The sequence below is a fragment of the Pan troglodytes genome, chromosome 9, assembly GCF_028858775.2.
Source record: "Pan troglodytes isolate AG18354 chromosome 9, NHGRI_mPanTro3-v2.0_pri, whole genome shotgun sequence".
Lineage (NCBI taxonomy): Eukaryota > Metazoa > Chordata > Mammalia > Primates > Hominidae > Pan > Pan troglodytes.
Window position 1 is genome coordinate 95,024,927 of NC_072407.2, and position 18,828 is coordinate 95,043,754.

Genomic DNA, 18,828 nt, shown 5'->3' on the forward strand with positions numbered 1-18,828 from the left:
ACCCTCCTGAAGTCCAAGTTCCCAGATGCCAGCCAAAGGCCCACCTTTTAAGCAGGCCTTCCAAAGGATAGCAGTCAGGCATGCTATGTGAACTCCTTCATGTACAGTCCTTCTGACTTGTCTACCAAATTGACACTCCTCTGTTGTCCAAACTCTTGGCAATTAACAAGCTCCATTTTCCACAGTATCTATTTTGAGAAGTTGAGGCCATGTAGCCCACATGGGGCTGCTCTTCCAATCTTCACCCGTCCTTTTCTGCTGGAGCAAAGGATCTGGCCAACACAATTCTATCAAAACTATCATGGGTGAATGCAAGCTGGTCGATAGAATGACTCTGTCAAATCAGTGAGTCAAGTGAAAATTATCATTTTTGATGACGAGTTTTGAATAACTGGTAGTTCGGGTGTACAACAGATCAGTTTTCCAACCTACATATGCAGCTTGAAGCAGTTTGGTCTATTTCTCAAAATCCTTCCATTTTGGTCTACATTCTTTTGCTTTTAAAATTCTAATTAATTTTCAGTCAGTTATGCCTACTGTATAATGTTGGTGATAAAGAGAATTTGGAACAACGTGACTATCTAATAATAAGTGATAACTTGGAACTGTCACTAAATTAAGACAGCCTAACAAGCCAAACAGGAACAAGTGGCTTAAAAATGAAAAATTCTTAAACTTTAAAAAAAAAAAAAAGGTTCCTTTAATTTTTTTGTACTGTTACTCGAGAAGTTGGCAGTCTTCAACCTGCTAGGGGGCCCTCACCGGAGCCCCACCATGCTGGAGCCAAACTTCCAACTTCTAGAACTGTGAAAAATAAATTTCTGCTATTTATAAACAACTTAGTCTATGGTACATTGTTATAGCAGCCCAAACTTATTAAAACAATGTACAAATACACAAAGGTAGATGAGAGTTATATAATATATATTTTATATTAAAATATGCTATGTTTTATATATATAAATGTGCTATATTTTATATGTTGCTCTGAAACTTGCTGTGTTTACTTAGTAGTATGTCTGGGACATCTTCATGGATCAATGCCATATCCTTTTTAATGGCTATATTTCTTACCATGTAATGGTCATTCCGTAATTTATTGAATCACACTCTTATTGATGGACTGTTTTATGTTTTGCTATTACAGTTCTTCCTATGAACATCTTTGTGCAGATGTGCACAAGTGTTAGGATTTTTGAAGGATAGAGTTCTGGAAGCAGAATTTTTAGGTCAAAGGGAATGTCCGTTTTTAAGTCTGAGAGTTTCTCCCCATTTTTTCCTCTTATTTTGTTGAGTTTTTAATTTTTGTAAATGGAGGAAAGCCTTAATGGTTTTCCCAGATAATAATCCCACCAAGTTACACACACTAGGCAGCAATCTATATAGCTCACTGTCTTCCCAAGGGTGTGGAGCTGGCCCAGTGGACTGGAAGCCACACTGCTGCTGTAGATTCCCAGGTGACCCTGGGCTTGGGACTACCATGGCACCTTGATGCCACCATGAGGACTGGCTCTCTGTCTCAACTTCTATGAACATTATCACCTGTGCTACTCCTCTCTGCCTGTCCAGGGACAGGTGCTCAGAGGAGAGCCAGATAGCAGAACCCCTTCTCTGAAGCACCAAATGCCAGGCTCTCAGGCCGTGCATTTGGATAGGAAGGTCCAGGAAAGATAGATGCTATCCAGAAAAACTTAAGCAATTCTCCAGAGCCTAAATGCTGAGCTCTACTCATAACATCAGGCCATGTATGGATGGTCATAATTCTATAACCTTGAGATTGTTTATCTCTATCATGTAGAAAAACATAAAGGAATTCTTAAAGCATGACTTTCCGTATGAGGTTCATCAGGAGCAATTGTACTACTTAGGCTGTAGAGTTAAGGTCTCCACCTATTTCCTCAAATTGTGGTCCACAGACCAGCAGCATTAGCCTTACTAGGGGGTTTGCTGGAAATACAGAATGCCAGACCCACTGAATCAGAATCTGCATGTCAACAGGTTCTCCAGGAGATCCGTATGCACTTTAACATCTGGGAAGCACTGCTTTAGATTTTTCACATGGAACAGACACTGAATAGTTGTGTGAACTTGGATGAGTTAATCACTCTGTTGCTCATTTGCTGCATCTACAAGACAGGATGATTACAAGAAGACAATGATGCAACACATACAAAGAGCTTAGTACAGTGTCCGACAGTAATAAGCATGTAAATAGTTACTATATGTTATTTTTCTTAATTTTCATTCAGCTTCCACTGTGTAGAATGGGCTTTAATCATTTCCAGGCGTCCCATCTAGCCTGGCTGCTGGAGAAACAGTTCAGTTCAAAATGATTTAAAAATTTTATAAAAAAGAAAAATCCTTTGACTTAAAGCTCAGGTAATCTCTGGAGCCATAATTTCTGAGAAAATTATTTGGAGCATTATCCAACATCTTTAAATAAAAGTGTTTTATGCAGATAGGAGTTCCAGGGCTTTGATGCAGTTGTGTATCTGTATTGAGGCTCATCACCCCTCTCACCCAGTGATTTTCTGATGAAGCCAAGGCTGTGATCAATTTCAGGAGCTGCTTCTTAAAGTGGAGACTTAAGACTGTATCATTTCTGTGACCCAGAAAGAACAGCATTTAACTAGGTCACAAGAGAATTCAGTGACAGGTGAAGGGATCTTGGTGTATGAGAAAGCTAGCAGTTTGGATGCTTGTTGTAAATTGTAGGAAGTTGACTTTGAGAGGAATGGGATTTAAATGTCCAAAAAGGACAGCAACTTGAAGGACAAAACTGAAATTCAGTGATAAGATTTACTGTGTACGTAATTCACCTAGCACAGAAAAGTCTTTGGGCTCTAAACACAAAGGGACTTTTACATGTCTCAGAATATAATTAATTAAGAATTCAGGATACAAGGTAATTAGAGAAACCATAACCTGGAGGCATACTGCTGAATTATTCTGATCATTTTTAACAATGAGAAAATCTAATTTTCTGGTCATGTGCCATAGATTTTAAATTTAGATAATGTGAAGAGCAATGTTCATACAGTGCAGTCAGCAAATTAAATTATTTATTTTGATTTTGACTTTCCAGCAAAAGTCAGGATCAAATGATTAAATCTAAGTCATGAAAATTATTGTGGAACTGAAAAAATACTTGAGAGAAAAATGTAGAAATTGCAATTGAATCTCATGTCTTCCTTAACATAAAGCTGCCAGTGTTGCTCCCTTTGTAATAATTGTGCACATGTGTGCGTGTGTGTGTGTAAATCTATTTCACTGTCTGATGTTATACACTGGGGCAACGGAAAATGAATGAACTATTACTGTAAATAATGGAGGTGATGTTGAGTTACTGATGAATTACGCCAGCTTCTCCAGACAGGAAGAGGTTGTACATTTTTTTATCTCCAATTAGTGCTCATTGAGTTAAAAATTAAAAACTAAATTCAGTTTTTGATGAACCCAATATTCACAGATGTGCTCCAATCTACTGTAATTACTGAATTACCCATTTTTACATTATTTCAGGCATTGCTTATAGAAATATTTCCAAGTATCTTTGTGATGCTTTGTATTAATTAGTTGTCTAGCATGCATTTTCAAGACTGCTAGAATGATTTTACAATCATCTAACCTCATTTTGTATCTGTAAATTTCTATTTTAATTGCACTATCAAGATTTCCCAGTGCCCCACTGAGAGCTTTGGTTTCAGAGAGACCTAGATTTGACTCTCCCTGCTGTGGGTTACATTGTATTCTCCAAAAAAGACATGTTGAAGTCCCAGCCCCCAGTGTCAGTGCATGTGATCTTATTTGGAAAGAGGGTATTTGCAAATGTATTATAGTTAAAAATGAGATCATATTATATTAGGGAGTTCCCAATCCAAAATGACCATTATCATTATAAGAAGAGGGAAGGAGACATAAACACACAGATGGAGATGGGGGCAATGCTATGTGAAGATGGAGACAGAGATCGAACAGATGTGTCTACAGGACAAGGAATACCAAAGACTCCAGACTCTAGGAGAGAAGCACAGAACAGTTTCTCCCTCAGACCCTCCAGAAGGAACCAACCGTGCTGACATCTTGATTTTGGAATTCTAGCCTCCAGAACTGTGAAAGAATCAATTTACATTGTTTTAAAACCACCCAGTTTGTGGTATTTTGTAATGGCAGCTCTAGAAAATGGATACACCTTCTGGCCAGGTCTGAGACTTTGCAAGAGTTTTTTTTTTTTTTTTTTTTTTTGAGACAGAGTCTCGCTCTGTCACCCAGGCTGGAGTGCAGTGGCGCTATCTCAGCTCACTGCAAGCTCTGCCTCCCGGGTTCATGCCATTCTCCTGCCTCAGCCTCCTGAGTACCTGGGACTACAGGTGCCCGCCACCATGCCCGGCTAATGTTTTTTTGTATTTTTAGTAGAGACAGGGTTTCACCATGTTAGCCAGGGTGGTCTCGATCTCCTGACCTCGTGATCCACCCGCCTTGGCCTCCCAAAGTGCTGGGATTGCAGGCATGAACCACCACGCCCGGCCGCAAGAGTATTTTTAACTTCTCTGGATTTCTGATTTCTTTTTTTTTCTTTCTCTTTTTTTCATTGTTATTGTTGAATTTCTCTTCAGAATACTGAGTTTGACAACCAAAACTATATCTACCTTACAGAATCAGAATGGTGGTTAAATTAGATGAGGTTTATATGAGTGCTTAGCACTGTGCCTGGCACATGCTGTGCTGTGATTCTAGTTTCTCCTCAGTTCAAGAAGCCTGGAGATAAGAAATACAGCCCAATAGTGAGCCAGCTCGGTCAGTCCATTCTGCATTGCTATAAAGGAATACCTGACACTGGGTAATTCGTAAAGAAAAGAGGTTTATTAAGACTCATGGTTCTGCAGGCTATACAGGAAGCAGGGCACCAGCATCTGCTCCTGGTGAGGGCCTCAGGAATCCTACAATCATGGCAAAAGGTAGAGGAGAGTCAATGAGTCACATGGTGAGAGAAGAAGCAAGAGAGAGACGCAGAGGAGCCAGGCTCCTTTAAACAACCAGCTCTCTTGTAAACTAACAGAGTGAGAACTCATTATTATTCCTCACGAGGAATATATTCTATTTTTTATTGTGTATATTTTAAATAATTTTCTTGAGCTTACAAAGTCATCATAACCAAGTTTTAATGATTTGGCTTCTTTATATTTGAAAGCCATGGATAAGTTTATGGAAGTTGAAGCTTTCAAGATGGAGAGCTGAGGGGAAGTGGTGGTAAGGAGAATCCTTAACCTTCTAAAACTGGCATCAAGGAGGACTTCTGTCCCTTTACCTGGGACATCCCTGGATCATTGGCCTGTCCACTGGGGTAGGGGCTTGTGCTCAAGAATGAGAGCCTTTGGAGATGTGGATGCTGCCAAGGGGCCATGGGAGACCTTCAGGCCAGGGCCTAGCACCTTACTGGTCACAAGGAATGGGAACTTCCCAAAACTTCATACTTTGTTCAGAGGCAACTTCCTCGAATTTCTATGAGGGCTTTCTTGAAGCCGCTTTGGTAGGGCCAACAACTTCTCAGGATTCATGTTTGTTTGGGGTGGCTGAAGGAGATCATGGAGCTCTAGCCCCTCCCCCAACCAAGTCACCCGTTGGCGTGCCCACTAATAACATGCTTAGTCTCAGGGGACACTCAGAAGAACCACTCCTCTCCTCTCCCTGATGTGTCACTACACAACTAAACCCCAAGCTTCTTATATTAGTCAGGGTTCTCCAAAGAAACAGAACCAATGTATATATACATATATATATGTAGAGAGAGAGAGAGAGAGAGAGACAGAGAGAGACAGAGAGAGACAGAGACAGAGACAGAGACAGAGAGAGATTTAGTCTAAGGAATTTGCACAAGTGATTGTGGGGAAGTTTGGTGAGTCCAAAATCCAGTGGGGTAGGCCCACAGGCTGGAGACTCCAGCAAGAGTTGTGATGCAGTCTGTCGGCAGAATTCCTTCTTGCTCAGGGGAGCTCCTCAGTCTTTGTCTTACTAAGGCCTTCATTTGACTGGATGAGACCCACCCATATTATGAAGGATAATTTGCTTTACTCAAAGCCCACCAATTTAAATGTGGGCGTCATCTAAAAACATTTTCACAGAATAATGTTTCACCAAATATCTGCCAAGCTGGTACAAAAAGTTAATCATCACACTCCTCAAAGGCAGGAAACCCCACTCTCCTAGTAGCCTGAGGCTGGGGGGATGATCCATATTCTTTCTATACAGTTGACCCTCAAACAAGGTCGAGTTTAGGGACACACATTTCCTCAAAGTCAAAAATTCACACATGACTTCTGACTCTCCCCAAAATTAATTACTAATAGCCTATTTTTGACCACAAGCCTTACCAATAGCATAAACAGTCTATTAACACATATTTTGTGTACATATATAAAATATATATATATACACACATATATATAAATTATAGTGTATTCTTACAATAAACTAGTGAAAAATGTTATCAAGAAAATTATAAGGAAGAGAAAATATACTTACTATTTATTAAGTAGAAGTGGGTCATTATAAAGGTCTTCATCCTCGTTGCCTTCACATTGAGTAGGCTGAGGAGGAAAAGGAAGAGGAGGAGGGGTTGGTCTTGCTGTCTCATGGGTGGAGAGGTGAAAGAAGTAGAGGAGGTGGAAGGGGAGGCAGGTACATTTGGTGTAACTTTTATTGATTAAAATCCACTAAAGATGAACCCAAGCACTTCAGACCCATGTTGTTCAAGAGTCAAATGTATTTTTATTTAACTATAAAAGTAATCTATACAAATTTTAAATCAGAAGACAAATAAAGAAGAAAACAAAAGTCTTTGCTATCCCCAACTTACTCCCAAGAGGCACCCTAGATACTGCTTTGATGCATATCCTTCCTGTCATTTTTCTTCTGTATGTGTGAAATTTGTTTTACACATATGTGATCCAACTGTACACATTATTCTGAAACTTGCCTTTTTAACCTGGTGGGAGTCTCTGGACATCATTCCATTCTTATCACATTCTTTTAGCAGCTGCATAATATCCCACCAGATGAATGCACCCTAATTTATTTAATAGCCCCCACTTATTTATATACATTTTTCATTATTTTCAGTTTGGGACAATCACAAACAATACTGCAATGAATATCATTCAACATATTTTAGCAATCCTATTCCAGTATATTGTACAATGAAGATCTAATAATAAACTTGTTATATCAATGAGTATAACTATTTTAAATGTTGCTAGATATTGTCAAGTTAATAGGTGCTTAAGAAATGCGTGTTGAATTGATTTGAAAAGACACATAGTTCTAAAGCCACGATAGAAGAGGGGGAAAGGATAGTGACATGGAAAGGGAAGGAAAGAATCCAGAAAGTTGAGAATATTTTGATCCCAATTTGCATCTTGCTCTACTGATGCTATAGACAGTACATTGTACCTTTCAGGCCTCTGATGGTTGTGCAAAATTACTCCAATTAGGGAAGCTTCATAAAGGCAGGGCTCCATTTTGTCATTAATGTAACTCAATCTCCTAGAACAGAACCTAATACAAAGATGTTAGATAAATATTTGTTAAATAAATAAATGCATGAAAACCAGGAACCTTGGAGGTTAACTTAAAGAGGATATGCAAACTATCTTGCATGTCATATGCACTGAGTGCATCTTCTAATTATAAGGGTATCATGGTACTTACCCTTATACTAGCAGATGCTGAATTGCACCATCAGTATTAGAACAGTGAGTAAATCCCAGCTTGCTGCCTGCAAAGCACATACCTTCTTCCCACTGCCACATTTGGAGTGCCCTTGGCTAAGAGACTGCATCTGGAAGTAGGATTCAGGCTCCAGGCATAGGCTGAAATTCACACAAGGACAGGGTCAAATAACTGACAGCAGAACAGTTTGGCATAAGCAAGACAAGGGTTCCTGCAAGATTTAAGCCTGGCCTAGGGCTACATTTTTCACTGAGCCTCTGGTTGCTTGCTGTGTGGGGCATGAGGGGAGGGAATATACACGTTTTCTTCTGCAGAATTTCTTCTTGCAATGTACATACCGGTTTTCATCATGGCACTGAAAAAGGTGGCAAGAACATGGTGTAGGTTCTGCCACACACCCTGTAACTGTGGCAATTATACCATTTTGGATAATTGCCTTGTAATTGCTGCTGTGAGTTAAAATCTAATGTTATGCTCCAATTGTTCTGATGTCTTTTCATGAATAATGCAATCACCCCGTGAGCCCTCTGCCAGTTTCTCGTTTAGATTGGCCCTGTGTTTGAGTTATGCACCATTGTCCTGCTCACCATTGTCTCACAAAACTAATGCGGCAGAGACAATACAGGAAATAATTGGGAATTGGCTGATTATGGAAAATGGGAATGTGAGTGAGGAAGATGTGAAGTTTTTCTGTGGAAATATTTCCAAACCCCAGTTGACCCTAGGTATACAGGATGGAGAGGGGCAGGTTTTTCTTCATGGGTCTTAGTCTGCTGCTGTCTATGTATGCTGGACACACTTGTTCTGGCTGATGCGGTGGGACTTTTCTTAGAACAGAAGGAAAACACATTTTTCCATAGGGCGATTTTCTCAGTTATACTGTTGTCATCATCAAATGTAAACAGCTCTGTAAACATAAGCTGGTGTGTCTTCCTGCAAGGCCAAAATACCAATTGTTCAATGAATGGGCAATGGCAGCTGGGATTTCTGTTTCCAGTGTCTGGAACTTGGTTTAATATGACAAAAAGAAGTCAACTGCGTTCAGAAGAATGGCAATAGAGTCATTTTAAAATTTCAATTTAGCTTCTACCCAGAAAAGGGACAACCTCAGGTGGTAGAGTATTGCTTAGTTATTTCTATGCCAGTGAAACTGATGCCATCATTACTGGGCCTTCTGAGGCCTAATGAAAGTGGACAGAGGTACCCCGGCAGCCAATGGAGCTTTCAGGTCAGGTCTAGTCTTGCTGTTCTTTTTGCATAAGGGCCCAAGTTAAGTTTCTGAGAAAGCTCAAAGTCTGCACTTCTCATTTAAAGGAAAGGCACCCACCTGAGCACCCTATGACTCCTCTCTGCCCTCAGCACTAAGCCTAGACTACCTAGCTTGGCATCAAAGGCCTTCAAGAACTTGGCTGGGCACAGTAGCTCACACCTGTAATCCCGTTTGGGAGGCTGAGGTGGGAGAATCACGAGGTCAAGAATTTGAGACCAGCCTGGCCCGAGAGACAGAGAAACCCTGTCTCTACCAAAAAAAATACAAGAATTAGCTGGGTGCAGTTGCGGGCACCTGTAATCCCAGCTACTCAGGAGGCTAAGGCAGGAGAATCGCTTGAACCTGGGAGGTGGAGGTTGCAGTGAGCCGAGATCATGCCACTGCACCCCAGCCCTGGAGACAAAGTGAGACTTTGTCTCAAAAAACAAACAAGGAACTTGGCCTTCTGTTCATGTTACCAACCTGCAGTCAGAGCCAGCCATACTGGCCTCCCTGCTGAGTCCTGTATGGGCCATTCTACATGTTTTTTTAGAGGTTGACTTTTTTACCTCTAGAATCAGTTTTCTCTGATTCCTTGAGCTTCATTGTGGCCCCTGTTATGTTCTTCCATAGCCTCCTGAAGTTAGCCCTATCACGGCATTTCTAACATCACATTATAATTTTCAGAATACTTATTTGTCTTCTTTGCCAGACAGTGAGATCTAGGTGGGCAAGACAGTGTTCAACACAGCTCAACCACAGTTTTCATCAATGAAATCTGGTAAAAGAGGAAGTGAATGAATGAATGGATAGGTGACACCCCATCCTCCTTGCTTTAGTTGGGTGGAGTAAGCTGGGTGTCCGCTGTGAGTCTGAAGGATCAGGAGCCATAAGTGCTAGCCTGGGGTGCCAAGTGGCTGGCGCTGGTGAGGTCTGTGTGTCTTCCGAGGGCAAGGTCCCTTCCCACAGGCATAGACCATCCCAGGGAGTCAGGTGTGAGCTGCACAGCCTCCCAAACTGGCTTGAGGAGATGGGTTTAGAGTCAACCAGAAAGGAACTTTGTTTGAGCTCTGGAGTCTGACAGGCACAAACAAAAATCTGATTTCCAGAGCGTTTTCTCTTGGGTCTGAGATAATTCAGGTAAGCTCTGCAGCCAGGGGCTGCCGGGAAGAGAGGAAACTATAGGGCGCAGCAGGTTTTCACCAGAGAGAGTGATGGGAGGAGAGCCAGGGAGCTCCCCCACTGCTGACCCACGACTGGCAGGAAAGCTCATGCCAGGAAAGTAAATCTGGGCTTCTGGGAAGTGGGCTGGCTATGTTGGGGGCAGCATGACCTCTCAGAGAAGAGTGCATCCAAGGACTTCGAATGCAGTGTCCCCATGAGATATGTGGTCTGCAAGATAGTTTTATTCTAGACGGTAGGGATGGTTGTTTAACATTTGAAGCACCATAATTGGGAACACACACTCTAGAGGTGGTTATGTAGCATGTGACAGAGTAATCAGAAGCCCCCACTCCAGGAGCTTTATTACCACAAGCCTCAGACAAGCTCAACCTTACTTATCTCCAGTCAGCACCAGATGGTTTGTTGTTTGTCATATTGGATATTAGAAAAGATTTTGTATTGGTGAAATGAGCGGAGTTCAAGACCTGTAGATTAACTAGAACTATTGTACAGGCGTCTCTGTGGATAAACAGGTGAGCCCAGCAGCCCTGACCCTTTGAACTGGCATCCAATACCTAAGGACTCCATCCTGCTGAGAGCCATTTCCAGAGGATTGTCCCCACCCGAAGGCCAGCTGAAGCCTGCTGCCAGGATCCTGTCACACCTGCATGCAAAATGCTCATCAGAGACTGAAAGGGTAGGATGCCGAGACTTCAAACCACACAACAGACATGTGATTGTTTTGTATCTGCTAATTCAGTCTGAGACTTGTTTCATTGTGCTACCTGGTGGCAGGGGTGGCGTGAGGAGGATCTAGCAAGCGATGGCCTCCAATATCTGTCAGAAAAGAACCTAATAATTGTAACCGGCCAATATGGCTTATATCCATTTCCAACATTACAAAGAGGCCCTGGACCAGCAGGCACTGGCGTTGTGGCCTAAGATGACTACAAAGTTTTTTCTCAGATAAAAAGTCAGAACTCTTACGTCCTAGTGTACGTTGCCGTAGCTACAGTTTGGTACAAAACTTTGGCCAGTTCTGCGGCGCTATGCTTGCAGTGCTGCACAGAAGTGTTCTTGGAGTTTCTAATGAGATGACATTCCCACTTACCAGTATTTTCTGTTATGTTCATTCTACTAGGTGTTTTGAGGCTCCCCCTTCTTCCTGAGCAGTGAGAAATGACAGAGTAGAGAATATGACACTTGGGCTAGGTATAGTGTCTCATGCTTGTAATCCCAGCACTTTGGGAGGCTGAGGTGGGAGAATCCCTTGAATCCAGGAGTTCAAGACCAGCCCCTGGGCAACGAAATGAGACCCCCTATCAATAAATAAAAAAGTAATTAAATTAAAATAATGTTAAAAATAATATGGCACTTGGAGGATTAACCCTGATAGTTTTAGTTTTCTTTTTAAATTAAATTGTTATGATATCCTTAAGAAACAAGCACTAAAACCATGATTATTCTTGAGAACTAAGAGTAAATTGACATTCAGTCATTCACTTGCTTTAGCACATATATAGCGACATTCATTCCCTACTGAGCAAATGTTCATTGAGTACATATTAGAGACCCAGACACTGATAGGTTATATGTTTAGCTCCCCAGTCATTTTTAGCAAAGCTGTAGTTGTGATTTGTAGAAGACAAAATAAAGTGTTCTGGACAAAAAAGACTGTATTGAACAGGCCCGGGAAGGAAGTGAGGAATACAACAGGTGAGCATTCTGCATTCTGTCCCTGCACAGCTCCTCCACCTGCCTGGCTCTCCCATGCAGGCTGAATGGTCTTTGATGACATTGACAGGCTTGAGGTGTTCCAAAGCTTGGTCCAGCTCCCATTAGGCACTGATTCATGCTGACAACAGCTGGAATTTTGACAGGCTTCCCAGCACTGAAGACAGGTGAGCTTCTTAATGCCTGGCCTAGTGACAGCTCTGATATGTCATCCTGCTATTATTTCCAGGTTTGTGCTGGGTCTCAGGTTTCCCAAGAGATTTGCACTTGAGAGGGAAGCAACATGACAGACAGGAACAGGTAAGGTTATTGTTATTGATCAGTGAGAGAAATAGCCCATTGCACTCCTAGTCTAACCCTGGGACACCAGAATCTCAGGAATGGGCAGGAAATGATGGCATTCCCAATCTGACCCAGAAAGGACTCCAATAGTCCTCCTGGGAATAAAACCATTTTCATAGGCAGCATTCTCAATGTTTGAAGCTTAATTGTTTTCCCAATTGTAAAACAGATCACAATCATGCAGTTGATTAATTTCCCTTTCCAGGTGGAAGAGAATCTATGTGCACATCCTAGCACCTCCTAGCAGATGCTTAGGAACAAAAGATACTGTTTCCATGTAGAATTGCTCCCCTGATTATGTCATCCCTTTACTCCAGACCATTTCTAACCACCCCAGCATCTCTAATAACAGGAAATGCATCCCCACATCTCATCGGGCAAGCTCCATTCTTATAATTCCTCAGGCCAAAGACCTGGATGTCACTCTGGACTTCCCTTCCTCATACCCCACATCTAATCTTTAGAGATTTCTGTCAGCTCCACCTAAAAAATATATTCAGAACCACCTCTCACCATTTAACTGCATGACTACTCCTCTGGTCCAAGTCATCATCTTGCTTGGATTATTGTTGTAGACTCCGTTTGTCTCCATACTTTCCATTCTTCATGGTCTGCTCCCCATCTCTACTATTTTCTTTGCTTATTTTCTTCATGCACTATCACCTGATATTTGCCTTCTGTCTCCACCCACTCAATAAGTACATGGGATCAGAACAGCATCTGGTGCATGGTAAGTGCCAATATTTGATGGACGAATGGGTTAAGAACACATCGCAGGCAGACCCTGGGTCCTGTCTCCCAGGATATGCTGAATGAGCACATAATTTAGCTTAGTAAGCTCCATGAAAAGTTATCCTGTTGCACGCATTAATTGACAACAACAAGATCAAAGGTTGTAAGAACTGCAACCGTTCATTCCTTACCCTCTAGGCATATTAACCTAACTTAAATTTAACATGTTGGGCACCAGCTTCTGAGCCCAAGTTCTAAATGAGCTAGTTAGAGTCTCCACCTCACTGCATTAGCTGAATAACCTTCAGCACTGAATGATGGTTATACCAAAAATCATACAATAGAGTTGGACCAATCTATTGGCACTAAGATCCTACCCCAGTGCTGTTATGAGTATGCTTTTCACACCTCAAAACCATCCACCTACTTTATAGGGAGGAGACACCACAGAGGGAAGGAAATGGGAGAGAGGTTGGAATGATACCCTGGGTATGAGAATGAGGTAGACAACCCTGAATTGTTTTATGACCCTGGGAAGCCTATGGGCTTTAAATAATAATTATCCTGCCTAGAAGTTCTCCATCTACCCATGCTTTCTTCTTTGAAAGAAACCAGGGCAGCTAGTCAAGTTTTATCCACTTTATTTAGGAAATACATACATTCATTGAATGTTTAGTTATTGGGGGGGAAGGGGGAGCTGAGGACACTGCAGAGAGGAGGGTGGGCTTCATTTCTTGCTGGCTTTTGCTGCAGACTTGGTGACCTTGCCAGCAGTGGAGGACTTCTTGTCCACAGCCTTGATGACCCTAACAGCTTCTGCTTGTCTCATGTCCCACACTGCAAAACAGCCTGGAAGAGAAATGGAAGAATGACATGCCTGGAAAGTGGCCCAGAAGGAAATGCTCCTTAGCTGCTGCCCTGACCTCAGTTACAGAATGGAGACTGTGCTTTCCTGTCATGACTTAGTAGCACTATTCCTAGCTCACCTAGAGGTGGGTATTCAGAGAAGGTCTCCACACACATGGCCTTGCCAGGGACCATCTGCACAATGGCTGCATCCCCCACCTTCAGAGCCTTGGGGTTCTCCTCCAGTTTCTTGACAGAGTGCCAGTCAATCTTTTCCCTCAGTTGGGCAAACTTTGCAGGAGACTTGGGCTGTATGACAGTCCAGCATGGGGGAGTAGCCGGCATGGATCTGCCCAGAGTGGTTCAGGGCAATCACCTGGTGGGGCGGCAGGGTGGAATTAGACAGATGGCAGCAAAACCTGTGGCCTCAGTGTAAATCAGGACTAATCCTGAAGCACTCCCACCTGCACCAGGCCCAAGACCCTTTGCTCCCTGGGGCTTACCTGTGCCACAAAACTGTCAGCCTCTATGGGAGGGATCATTCCTTCTGTCTCCAGCCACATTCCCCTGCCAAATGTCCTTCACAGACACATTCTTCACATGGAATCCTACGTTGTTACCTGACAGGGCTTCCGCCAGGGCCTCATGGTGCATCTCCACAGATTTAACCTCAGTGGTGACATTGCTAGGGGCAAATGTGACCACTATCCCAAATTTCAAAAAGCCACTCTCCACACGGCCCACTGGCACACTGCCAATGCCTGTTCAACCCCGGAAGGGAAGTCAGTCCCAGACACACCCAGCGAGAACTGGCTTCCTGGGAGGCCCCTTGGCTTTTGAGTTCAAGGACAAAGGACCACCTGTGGAATTGGTAGAAAGCACTAGATGGATCTCTGACTGTTTAAAACTGTGTAGTGGATAGCTTGGAAATGCTAGGTGCTTTTCCACTTAATCCTTGCTCAGGGAAGAGGTGGAGTCAGGATTTGAATCCTGGCAATCATACTCCTGTGGAATCCCTAGGGGATTCAATTAAGGATCAATTCCAGAATCCCTAACAGAGTAGTCTACCCTCAGCCCCACTCAGGCCTGGGTCACCTCCCATCTTGCACACATCTTGCAGGGGCAGCCTCCTACCACCGCTCCTGCATTGCCTCTTCCCACTTTGGTGCCTAGCTCAGAGCCAGGGACATGAAAGGTTAAACTGAAAAGTAAAACTGATTTGCCCAGGCTCACATCTCCTGGACTAATTCCTTGGCTATATCGGGTACTTCCAAGTAGTCCTGACCCTGACCTTTCTCCTGCATTGGCCATCCCCTGACCACTGGGAGCTTAGACAGCCCCTGTTCATCCAATCAACTTCTATCCCCCCACCTCTGACCCATTTCTAGTACAAGAGATCCTGACCCTCTGTAGTCTGCAGCTTGCCCCTTTAAGTCCTCACTTCTAAAAAAGAAGCAGCAGAACTGATCCAGAGATCAACAGCAACTGTCAACAGAGTGAACTCTTTGCTTCCTGCTTTTATGAGCCCAGCCCTACCTGCACTGCCCCTTCTTCTGGTTCTCACCAAATCTGAAATGAGAACCTGTTCAGCTTAAAAAATGCCACTCCTTACCCTTAGGCCCAATATCAGAGACTTCTTCCTTGACTGATTTGGTGATTGGATAAAGGGAGGGTGGGTGAGGCTGAATATACTTTTTTTCCCCCAAATCTTGCAGAATTAAGCAGAAACCCTTTTTTTTTTTTTTTTTTTTTTTTACTTTTTTTACTTTTTTGATACAGTGTTTCACTCTGTCACCCAGAATGGAGTGCAGTCATGTGATCTCGGCACACTGCAACCTCTGCTTCCCAGGCTCAAGTGATTCTCCCACTTCAGCCCCCTCAGGTGCACACTACTGTGCCTGGCTAATTTTTCTTTTCTCTATTTTTAATTTTTTGTAGAGATGGGTTAAATCATATTGCCCAGGCTGGCCTTCTTTTCCTAAGTTCAAGTGATCCTCCTGCTTCAGGCTCCCAAAGTGCTGAGATTACAGGCGTGAGCAACTGTGCCCAGCCCACTGTAATTTTATGGGGACCAAACTTCTGGACATGTGGAGACGGGAAGGAAAAGGATCTGAAAATAAGATAAAAAACATAAATTAATTATTCAGTAAGAGGGAATAGAAGAAGACAGACCTGGAATAATCTAGTCTCACCACCTGGCTGTCTTGACCGGCAGTTATTCTAGTAAACCTACTGCCATGAGCAAAGAGAAGGCCTTTATCAATATCATCATCATTGGCCATGTGGACTCTGGCAAGTCCACCACCACTGGGCCTCTCACAAATATGAGGGCATTGACAAGAGAATCATTGAGAAGTTTGAAAAGGAGCCGGCAGAGGTAAGGCTCCCTCTGTGTCTGGAAGTGTGTGGAGGGGAAGCCTCTTTCTTGTGGGTAGTTCTAGCTGCAGAGTACAGAAAACCATGCACTCTGCAAGCCTAAAATGCTGCTGTCTGAGGTAGATCTATCTGCTGTCCATCAGTGCATTTATTCTCCCACCCCTTCCCAGGTGGGTGAGGGCTCCTTCAAGTATGCCTGGGTGTTGGACAAGCTGAGGGCAGAGAGAGAACGCAGGATCACCATTGATATCTCCCTGTGGAAGTTCAAGACTAGCACATACTACAGCATTATCATCGATGCTCCAGGCCACAGAGACTTCATCATGACCATGATCAGGGGCACTTCCCAGGTAAAGCAGTCCATGCCTTCAGAAACATTCCTATAGAGGGGGAAACTCAAGATTTATTTCTGAAGCTTGGAGAAGGAAGGTATCATAAGGCTTGTAAGCCTTTTCCTCACCCATGGCCATCATCCATCAATCCTGAAAGAATTAGGGAGGACAGGACTGAAAGTCCCATCACTCTCATGAAGCTCAGATCCTGTTGTCCTGGGGGGGCCTGCAGGGACCAGGTTTTCTTACACTCAGACTAGTAGATCAGTTGGTCCAGAAAGAAGGGACTAAAAGCTGATTTAGATGAGATTAAATGAGAGGAACTGGGAAGCAGGACCCCCACGCACCGCAGCTAGGGTGGTCCATGAATCCCATTTGGCCATCTGAGTTCTGGAGGGCGTTCCCCAGCTTTACAATGGGATTCGGAACCTCCCAAAGTCAGTCCGATGCCCCCTCCCGCAACCCCGTGTGTTTGTGTATCCCCACGGTGCAGGCCGACTGCGCGGTGCTCTTCGTGGCAGGCGGCTGGGCGGAGGCCGGCATCTTCAAGAACCCGCAGACCCACGAGCTCGCGCTGCTGGCCAACGTGCGGGGCGTCACGCAGCTCATCGTGATCTTCAACGAAATTGACTCCACCGAGCCCGCCTACAGCGGCTCGCGCCTCCAGGTGATCACCAAGGAAGTAAGCGCCTGCATCAAGAAGATCGGCTACAACGGGCTGCCTGGCCTTCAGCCCATCTCGAGCTGGCACGGCGACAGCATGCTGGAGCCTAGCACTGACGCGAGTGTGGCGCGGGTCGGCAGGGACAGCCGGGGTGGAGGCGAGCGGACCACACCCCGGACTCACCTCCCCTCGACATCCCGAAGATGCCCTGGTTCAAGTGCTGGAAGGTAGAGTGGAAGGAGGGGAACGCCATGGGGGTGACTCTGCTGAAAGCTTTGAACTCCATCCTCCCAACAACGCGCAGGGTCGACAATCCCCTGAGGCTGCCCCTGCAAGATGTGTACAAGATGGGAGGTGACCCAGGCCTGAGTGGAGCTGAGGGTAGACTACTCTGTTAGGGATTCTGGAGTTGATCCTTAATTGAATCCCCGAGGGAGTCCACAGGCGTATGATTGCTAGGGTTCAAATCCTGACTCCACCTCTTCCCTGAGCAAGGATAAAGTGGAAAAGCACCTAGCATTTCCAAGCTATCCACTACACAGTTTTAAACAGTCAGAGATCCATCTAGTGCTTTCTACCAATTCCACAGGTGGTCCTTTGTCCTTGAACTCAAAAGCCAAGGGGCCTCCCAGGAAGCCAGTTCTCACTGGGTGTGTCTGGGACTGACTTCCCTTCCTGGGTTGAACAGGCATTGGCACTGTGCCAGTGGGCCGTGTGGAGGGTGGCTTTTTCAAATTTGGGATAGTGGTCACATTTGCCCCCAGCAATGTCACCACTAAGGTTAAATCTGTGGAGATGCACCATGAGGTCCTGGCGGAAGCCCTGTGGTTAACAATGTAGGATTCCATGTGAAGAATGCAACCACTGCTTGGCTCTGCCCTGGGAACTGTGGATGCAAATATGAGTGACACAGCGCCTGTCTTTGAGGGGGCTCCCACTCTGGTAGGGGAAACAGATGACTACAAAGGAGCTATTTCCGTGCAATGAACGAGGGCTGCAAAGGGGGCACACTGGGGAGATTCCCATGTGTATGGGGAGGTGAGGACACCTTCAGAGAGGAGAAGCTGTATCTGGTCTTCAAGATGAGACAGCACCTCAGGGCCCACATGGGAGGAGGTGCTTGCCAGGCAGAAGAATCGGAGGTGGAGTCCTGCGCTCTTTTTGCCTGGAGGGCAGGAAATGGTGGGAGAAAGTATTGGCTAAAGAGGTGAGGGGAAAAGGGAGGATCATAATGCATGAACTCCTCAGGTTTAATTTTCCTACACTCTAAATCTAATTATATAATCCCTTTGCTTAAATTTTCTGATTACTCTTTTTATTTATTTATTCATTTATTTGGAGATAGGGTCTCGCTTTGTTGCCAAAATGCAGTGGCATGATCATAGCTCACTGTAGCCTTGGCCTCCCAAATCACTAGGATTATAGGCATGAGCCACCTCTCCAGGCCTCTTGATTACTAGTACTGCCCACAGGGGTAAATTGTAATCTCTTGGCTGTATGGTAAGGAGCTCAGTGGCAACTGAGACTGGAGGCAGGGATCCCTTTAGGGGCCCATGCAGGAGTCCTGGAGGGAGGTGATGGAGCCTGAGCCAGGCAGAACAGTTGAGTGCATTGGACATATTTAGAAAGGGCGATGGGAAGAGAGGGAGGCAAGGCCACGG

General features: G+C 44.2%; 2 pseudogenes; one reads left to right on the top strand and one right to left on the bottom strand.

The window, feature by feature from the left end:
• Positions 1 to 13,573: 13,573 nt before the first annotated feature.
• On the bottom strand, positions 13,574 to 17,101 carry LOC466746 (elongation factor 1-alpha, oocyte form-like; annotated as a pseudogene).
• Positions 15,902 to 18,075, top strand: LOC100613764 (elongation factor 1-alpha 2-like; annotated as a pseudogene).
• Positions 18,076 to 18,828: the final 753 nt, after the last annotated feature.